This window comes from Arachis ipaensis, chromosome B04 (assembly GCF_000816755.2).
Source record: "Arachis ipaensis cultivar K30076 chromosome B04, Araip1.1, whole genome shotgun sequence".
NCBI lineage: Eukaryota > Viridiplantae > Streptophyta > Magnoliopsida > Fabales > Fabaceae > Arachis > Arachis ipaensis.
In genome coordinates, this window is record NC_029788.2 from 129,029,569 (window position 1) to 129,037,514 (window position 7,946).

The window sequence follows — 7,946 nt, forward strand, 5'->3', positions numbered from 1 at the left end:
ATTGCAAATAAGAGCAAGGTTCAAAACCAATGCAAATTCCTATATATGGTTAGTTTCTTAGACTCACAGCTCAATCTGGAACATTTTTTTATAACTTCCAATTTGTATCGTACAATTGTGGGAAATTGGAATATGTGTTGACCATTAGACTTGACATTGCTTTTTCTATGAATAAATTAAGCCAATTTGTGACTACTCAACATTGGACAACAATTAAGAGAGTACTTAGCATCTCCAACGGGCAAATAAATAGAGCCCTCCCACTGTGCCTGTCAGAGAGAAAAGAGAGATTGGCGTTGGAGAGGAATTCATTTGAGTTCCTTCACGTGATTCAAAGCAAGGGAGTCCCTCTGAATGGGGACTCCCATTAACCAGTATAAATTTGCCAAATGGCAAATAAAATAAAAAATAAATAATTATATAAAATATTAATTAATTAAATAATTATATTAATTAATTAAATTATTATATTATATAATTAAATAATAATTAATTTAATAATAATTATAATGATTAATTATATTAAATATTGATATTTTTTAATTAAGTGGGACCACAACAGGGACTAAAGTTAGTTCCTCCTAATGGAGAAGAGAGAGATGCTTTGAGTTCCTATTTATTGTTTATGACGCAAAAGCTGATGTGGAGTTACTTTTTATGACAGGTGGGCCATAAACAGGAACTGAAATGAGTTCCCTACTGGAGATGGTCTTAAATATTTTGCTACGTCTCAAACCTGAATTTCATAAATCATCTAAAATAAGATTTATTGTTTTTTCAGATTTTGATTAGGCAAACAATTTAGAAGATTGAAAATCAGAAACAGATTATTATATTTATTATGGAACAAATCTTGTAGCCTGAAACACAACAAACAAATTATAGTCAGCAGAAACTCTCTGCTGAAATAGAATTTAGAACTTTTGATTGAACTAAATTCTTGTTTTCTTTATTGAATTGGTAAGTGAAGCTTAACTAATTCTGGTAGTTAGTTTAGTGTATGTTATAAATAGCTAGTTCTTTGTATTCCTTAATTGATTAACAAGTTACTGAGAAAATCTGTGTTAGGTACCAGACAAATGACACAGTAAAATATAAAGATGAAAAATTAGAAATTTGTATAAAATATGAAAACAATTAAATAACTTTTTTTTTTGAGAATTATAACTTCTCTTTATCATAAGGAGACTACAATAACACTCTCTCTTGACAAAAAAAGAACACACTTCTCTCTATCATATATAGAAAAAAATTATTCAAAGAAATATTATGTTATTCTATCTAGATGACTTGATTGAAATGAATTAAAAAAAACTCAATTTATAAGTGAGTCTCTTTAATATGAACCATCCGTTAATTAAAGGTATATAATTCTTCTCTTTTTCAACCATTAAAATTCTAAAATTATAAATTAAAATTATTTATTATCTTTTATTTTATTTAATTATTATTTATTTATTTTTTAAAATTAACTTTACTAATTTTCACCATCTGCAAATATAATTTTCATTCTTTCATATTAGTTTTCGTTCTCTCTCAATAATACTCTTACATGTCATACATGTTCGTCAGAAATTTGGATCCTCTAATTTATAATGTAAAATATATCGCAACATAAGATCATAAAAAACTTAATCTGATAGGCGATAGCTGCGATTTTTCACCACATAATAAATAGAATACAACACAGTTCAACAACGTACATAAAATATCAACTATATTAAACATGGTGGAAACTCAGATACAGTCGACTTCATGTGAAATTGATATCCGAAAGCCGTTAGATGAAAATTTAGTCAAATCAACTTGAGAACTGTTAAATGATTTGACTAAATTTTCATCTAACGACTCTCAGATATCAACTTCACGTGAAATCGTCATTCACATGGAGTTTTTACCATTAAACGTATATATATACAATTTAGAGAAAGCAAAAATTAAACACTTTATTGTCTCTAAGTCTATTATGTCGGCTCCGCATATAATAATACATAATTACAATTCCGACTGACAATATTTCAAGCGTCCAACACTTACAAGAAATTGAATGGTCCGTTCATATCTTAATTATTTTTTGGGTATGCCAGTCTCTATGTTAATGTGAATTTTTTATGAACTCTTCTGTAATTTTTTGTGACAAATTTAAAGTATTTTATTCTTAAAAAAATATCTGAAACAGGAAAATAAATATTGAATTATTTTACAAATACGTATAATTTTTATTCGATTTTATAGCCTATAAATTTGGAATATTGAGATCCGTAATTATATTTTGTGTAAGTTTTTCATTAAATTTTTATATATAGTTTAAACTTTTCTAATCAAGGTTTTATAAAATATAAACACGTAACACTTTGCAATCAAATCTTTACACTACACATATACATGATAAATCATTCAACGTTGTTCTACAGTCAAATTATTCATTGATACACTTGTCTAGTGCACAACATACATGATTTGCTTTGACCGCAACAATTAATATATTGATAATCAAGTAATCAACTAACTTTTATTCTCTCTCTCTCTGTTGCTAAAAAAACGTTGTATTTATTTATGTGAAAGTACAGAAGAGATGATATAAGGTAGAAGAGGAGAGTAAAAGAATGAGAAATTCTGATCTTAGACCTGAATTGAATGTGTGTATTTTTCAATATCTAATACAATTAGAGGGTAAACAATTAGTATGCATGTAAATATCAACATTGATCAAATGATTTCCTGGGCAGGTAAACCAACTTCTTTCAATTCTGTCCAGACAGTTATAACAGAATTGGGTGAGTTTGGTGTTGCTGCACTACTACTACTCCTCTCTACAATTTATTTTATTTTGGACAAATCGTTAAGAAAAACAAATTAATTTTCTAAATCGACAATAATGTATTCAAGTTGTATACACTTACGTTAATTATTAATGTAAGGTTTAATTATTCTGTTGCTCGTTATAATTTTATTAAATTTGTAATTAAGTATTTATATTTTTTTTCAATTGAATTCTTATGTTTACTTTTAATTTTATAATTAAATTCTTTTTAGTATAAAAATATTAGAATTAATCGAATATTTTTTTTGTAAATTAAAAATATTTATAATTACAAATTTAATTAGATATTTAACTGCATGTATTTTGAGAGAAATTTTTTATTAATTTTAATATTTTTGACATGAAAATGACTTAATAATTACAAAATTAAAAGTAGTATAAAAATCTAATTAAAATAAATACAAAGACCTAACTAAAAATTTTAATAAAATAAGTAAATCTTAGTATAATTACTAAAATTGAACTAGTAAATAGTAATTGACCAATAATATAATTTTGGCCACTAGTTCAACCTGTGGATTAGGGTGTTCAAAACTAAATCGATCTGAATTAAACTGCTTATCCAATTCAATCCAAATAAAAAACTGATTAAAATCGTACTAATTTGGATTTGATTGGATTCTATATTTTTTGCCAACCGTGGATCGGATCGAATTTCAGATCTAATTTTCATAACCGATCCAATCAAATCCAAATCGCACAATGTGTTATAATATTATTATTTTATTATTATATTTACAATCATATTTATAACATGTTTAATTTGTTATATATTTTTATATTATTTATGTATGATTATTTAATAAATATTTTATGTTCAAAATGTTATTTATTTATTTATTTTAAATAACTTAACAATGGTTGGTAGGACAATATTATCAAACAAAGTAAAGTAACGTGACCTAAAAGTCATGATAATCTCAAGTCCCAACTCCCAACCGTTCTCTCTCTCTCTTGAAGACATGATGAACAATCTTGAAGGATTTACAGAAAATCAATCTCATCAACCAAAAACTAAAGTTTGCAAATTGTACAAATTTTCTTAAAATTATGTTAATATGCAAATTAAATTCCATGCAGCATGAAACTTGTTTTATATATATATATATATATATAATTCTTTTAATTTACAAAATCGTAAATCCAATCCAATCCAAACTACACCATAAATAAAATTAGTATCCAAATCAAATGAATTTTACTCAAAATTGATCCACACCGCAGACACTCCTACTATGGATCAGCATGGGTAACTTTGCACGGTAGTCTCAAGAGAGGGATACAAAAGTTGAGAATAATAAACCTGGGTAACTGTGCCACGGTGGTCTCATTCCTGTAAAATTCTGTAGAATGCTACTGCTATTTGAGTTTGTCATAAAACTTCAATCAGATCATAGCTAAAATTTCGTGGCTAATGACAAGTTTTTAGTAGTACAAATCGAATCGATTATTTTAAACTCGTATAAAACGCATATATAAATTAAACTTAAACTTATTTTAATACGTGGAATATGATTTATATTTTAAAAAGAGCAATATTATACAACTAATAAAATTTAAAATACTACAAAAAAAGAGTTTAAAATGGTATTGATATTTTGACAATTTTAAAGAATTGCCGTAATATTTAAACATTATGATATTTTTTGTTGCTGCCGTAATTGACTTTATATTTAGTGGCGGTTCTGGTGATTATGATGATTTTGAACCGCCATTATCACACATATAAAAATGAGAAAATTAAGATCTCTAGCTCATTGAAACACAGATACGACGTCTCGCTCTCGATCTCCTTTCTATCTCTCCCTCGTCTCGTCCTCCTTTATCCGTCGCTACCGCCGCTTTCAGCCTCCACCGTCGCTTCTTCTTCAACGGAATCGCAGGTTCCAAGCCACACACACCTTCTCGGATGTCTCTGGCCAGTGCAACAATCTCGGATCTTCTCCTATGACATCTTCTTCGACGAAAACCTCTTTTGGTGACATCTCCTCCCATGGTAATCTCCTTCGGCGAGGTCTCCTCTAGCTTCCTCTCCTTTCCATCTTAGTTCTGCGTCTTCTCCGCCAAATTCCTCGACTTCTCCCTCTGTGTCTCCTATTTGTTCTTGTGTTGCTTGTTCAATTTGAATAATAATTGTAGGTTTTGGCATGACATCTTAATTGTATAACTGTCAGGGTTTTGAGAGATAGGAATTGACGCATTGTGCGGCTTGGTGCATTGGTCACCAAGCCTTCTTGATTATATGTCACTTACCTTGTAGGTATGTCTTCTTTTTATTTTCTATTTTTGTGTCTATTATTGTGGCCTCTGTTTTCTCTTGATTTAGCTTTTTTTTTTCATCTTCGATTGTTTAATATAAGGATGAATCTTAAGTTTGTGGTAGTTAGTGATTTGATTTTTTTTATTGGTTTGAAATTGAGCTTTGGTTTGAATCTTTCATGTTTTGGTTACAATTTATTGATTTGCGTGTGTAAATTTGTGCTTTTACCTCAATTATTCATTTTGTCTTTTTATTTACGTGAAGAAGTTGAAGGAAAACTATTCGTGGTTCGCTGACTTGCTCTTGCGTTTCAAGCCACCAAATCAGAAGTCAAAGGAAGCTTTAAACTCGAAGAAGCTGAAAATTGGATCTCACAAGCTCACAATTCAACCTATAAAGCTCTTCAGATTAGCTCCCACTTAGTGAATTGCTTACTTGCTTGCTTATGTTATCATCATCGCGCTATAGTTTTGGTTTGGATTATTAGTTATGATATCGAGTATCTGAATTGCTTATATAGGAAAGTTCAATTATGTTTTGGAATTGTAACTTTGAAAGTTCATGGCAAGTAATGTTGTTCTAACTTATGAGATTGTGGCGCTGTTAGATGGACAAGTTTTTGATGTTTTTTAACGCATGTCTATTTTTTGTTTCAACTACTAGATGAGGTTCAATCATACATACTTGTGGAAAGGTCCATTAAAAATAATAGTGTGACTCTTAATTTGATGTTTTCAGAGTTTCTTCACATGGTTAATGTCATTCAGTCCCCTACCTACTATCCTTTATAACATAGATATAGTTAGATGCTGTCTTTGACAGTGGCCAATTGTTACGCAATTAACTTTATTAAATTGTGTGAAGTCATAAGCGGAAAAATTCTCTAAAATTACTGTTTTGTTTGGCTATTGTATAATAATTGATTATTGTTTTTGCCATGGTTGTCGTTGTTTAATAAACTGAAGATACCAGGTTCGGTTTCCCACAGTAGCCATTTTGGAATTATTTTTAAAGGCTAGCACAAACGACATGGTTTAACTTACTGAATCAAACAAATTCGTTCGTACTCAACCTGGTCGGATTTAATATCTATAGTAATATATATGTATAGATATGAAAAATAATAGAGAGTTGAGAAGAACTGGTGATGACAAAACCTAATTCCCAAATTTATTGATAGAATAATAGAATATATAGTCATATGAAGATTATAAATAGGAGTAGATAAAGAATCTAAATTTGTTAATTAATTCAACTACCAGAGTGAATAACTACTACTATTTGCACTTTTCATTTTAAGCAGATGGCAAAATTTTGGTGGAAGATATTTTGAATTGAGCAACCAGAAAGAAGATACACAAGAAAAAATAAGATCATGATATTATGTTATTTTTCTTACTTTCAAGGTATTAGCCAAACTAGTTAGGGTAAAAACGGCGATTTTAAATGCCGTTTTAACCAATAAAAATACCACTGTTAGGGTAAAAACGGCGGTTCAAAATGCCATTTTAACCAACCAAAAATGCTACTTTGTCAAGGTAAAAATGACGGTTCATAACCGCCATTTTAATCAACCAAAGACCCCATTTTTACCCTGAAAATAACGGTAGTTTGAACCGCCGTTTAAACCTATCCAAAACCGTCATTTTATTTGAAAATATTGGCGGTTTGAACCGCCATTTTAACCTATAAAAAAACAGCCGTTTTAACCCAAAAAAAATTGTGGCGGTTTTTTAAAAACTGCTGTAATAACCAAAATGGCGCCCAGAATTACGTCGCTTTCTAAACCACTATTCCTGGTAATAATGGCGGTTCAAACCTCCGTAAATACCCAAAAAAACTGCCGTTTTAACCAAAATTTTTTGTAGTGGAATAAAGTAACAATTAGGTTATTGAGAATTTTAATTTTGAACTAATTAGTCTTTGAAAAAAAAAGTTCTAATCAAGTAATCAATCTATGATAGTAAACAATGAATACGTTATGTCCTTAGTCAATTCATCATGTAAAATTTAATGATGGTGCTTATGTATACCATTATTTAAAGTGAGGTGTTTCATTACTGCCACATGAATATGTAGACAATATCATTTATAATAGTTTCTATATATATAATCCTCATCAATTACTCTTTATTTACCACAAATCCTAACGAAGCAAATAAAGTTATGCTCGTTGCTATCTTCGAGGCAATAATCTTTCGTAAACAAACATATTACTATAGTTAATGGTAGAGATGAGTACTGTTTTGGTCCCTAAGATTTAGGGTTAAAATCAAATTCGTCCCCAACATTATTTTGGATTTAAAATCATCCCCAATGTTTCATTTGGTATTAAAATCGTCTTTTTGACTTTTTACGAATAAAAATACCCTCCATCACCACCACATCCTTTACTCCCACCAAATACCAATAATCAGATTCAATAACACAATATTCAACACTAACAATAACACATTATTCAATTTCATAAACAACAACATCAAATTCAACAACAAATTCAACACAGAACAATAATGAAATCAGAAAAATAACAAATCAAAATCAGAATTAAAAGTAGAATCAGACGCAGAAGCAAAAGCAAAATCGAAAGCAGAAGCAAAAGCCGAATCGAAAGCAGAAGCTGAAGCAGAAGCCGAATCGGAAGCAGAAGCAGAATCGGCAAGGACGCGAAGTGGCAGCGAGGTCAATAGCAACAGCGGCAATGGCGGAGCGTGACGGCGAGCTCTCTCCCTGACTCGCATCTCCTCTCTTCCTCGCGAGCTCTCTCTCCTTCTAGTTTTGATTCCTGACAGTGACGGCGACTCCAAGCTTCGTCGGCGCCGTCTCCCCTTCCCCTTCCCCTCTTCTTCCTTCCCCTCATCT

At 30.2% G+C, this 7,946-nt stretch overlaps 2 long non-coding RNA genes and 1 pseudogene across 2 annotated transcripts in view; 2 read left to right on the forward strand and 1 right to left on the reverse strand.

Moving 5' to 3' along the window:
* LOC107637334 overlaps positions 1-7,946 on the reverse strand; it is a 59,553-nt pseudogene that overhangs the window by 33,972 nt on the left and 17,635 nt on the right.
* LOC110271351 overlaps positions 1-7,946 on the forward strand; it is a 26,050-nt gene that overhangs the window by 2,710 nt on the left and 15,394 nt on the right. The window lies entirely within an intron of this gene.
* Positions 4,426-5,669, forward strand: LOC107635418. Its single transcript, XR_001619248.2, has 3 exons — positions 4,426-4,820; positions 4,999-5,084; positions 5,349-5,669. It is a non-coding gene; the product is annotated as an uncharacterized LOC107635418 (long non-coding RNA).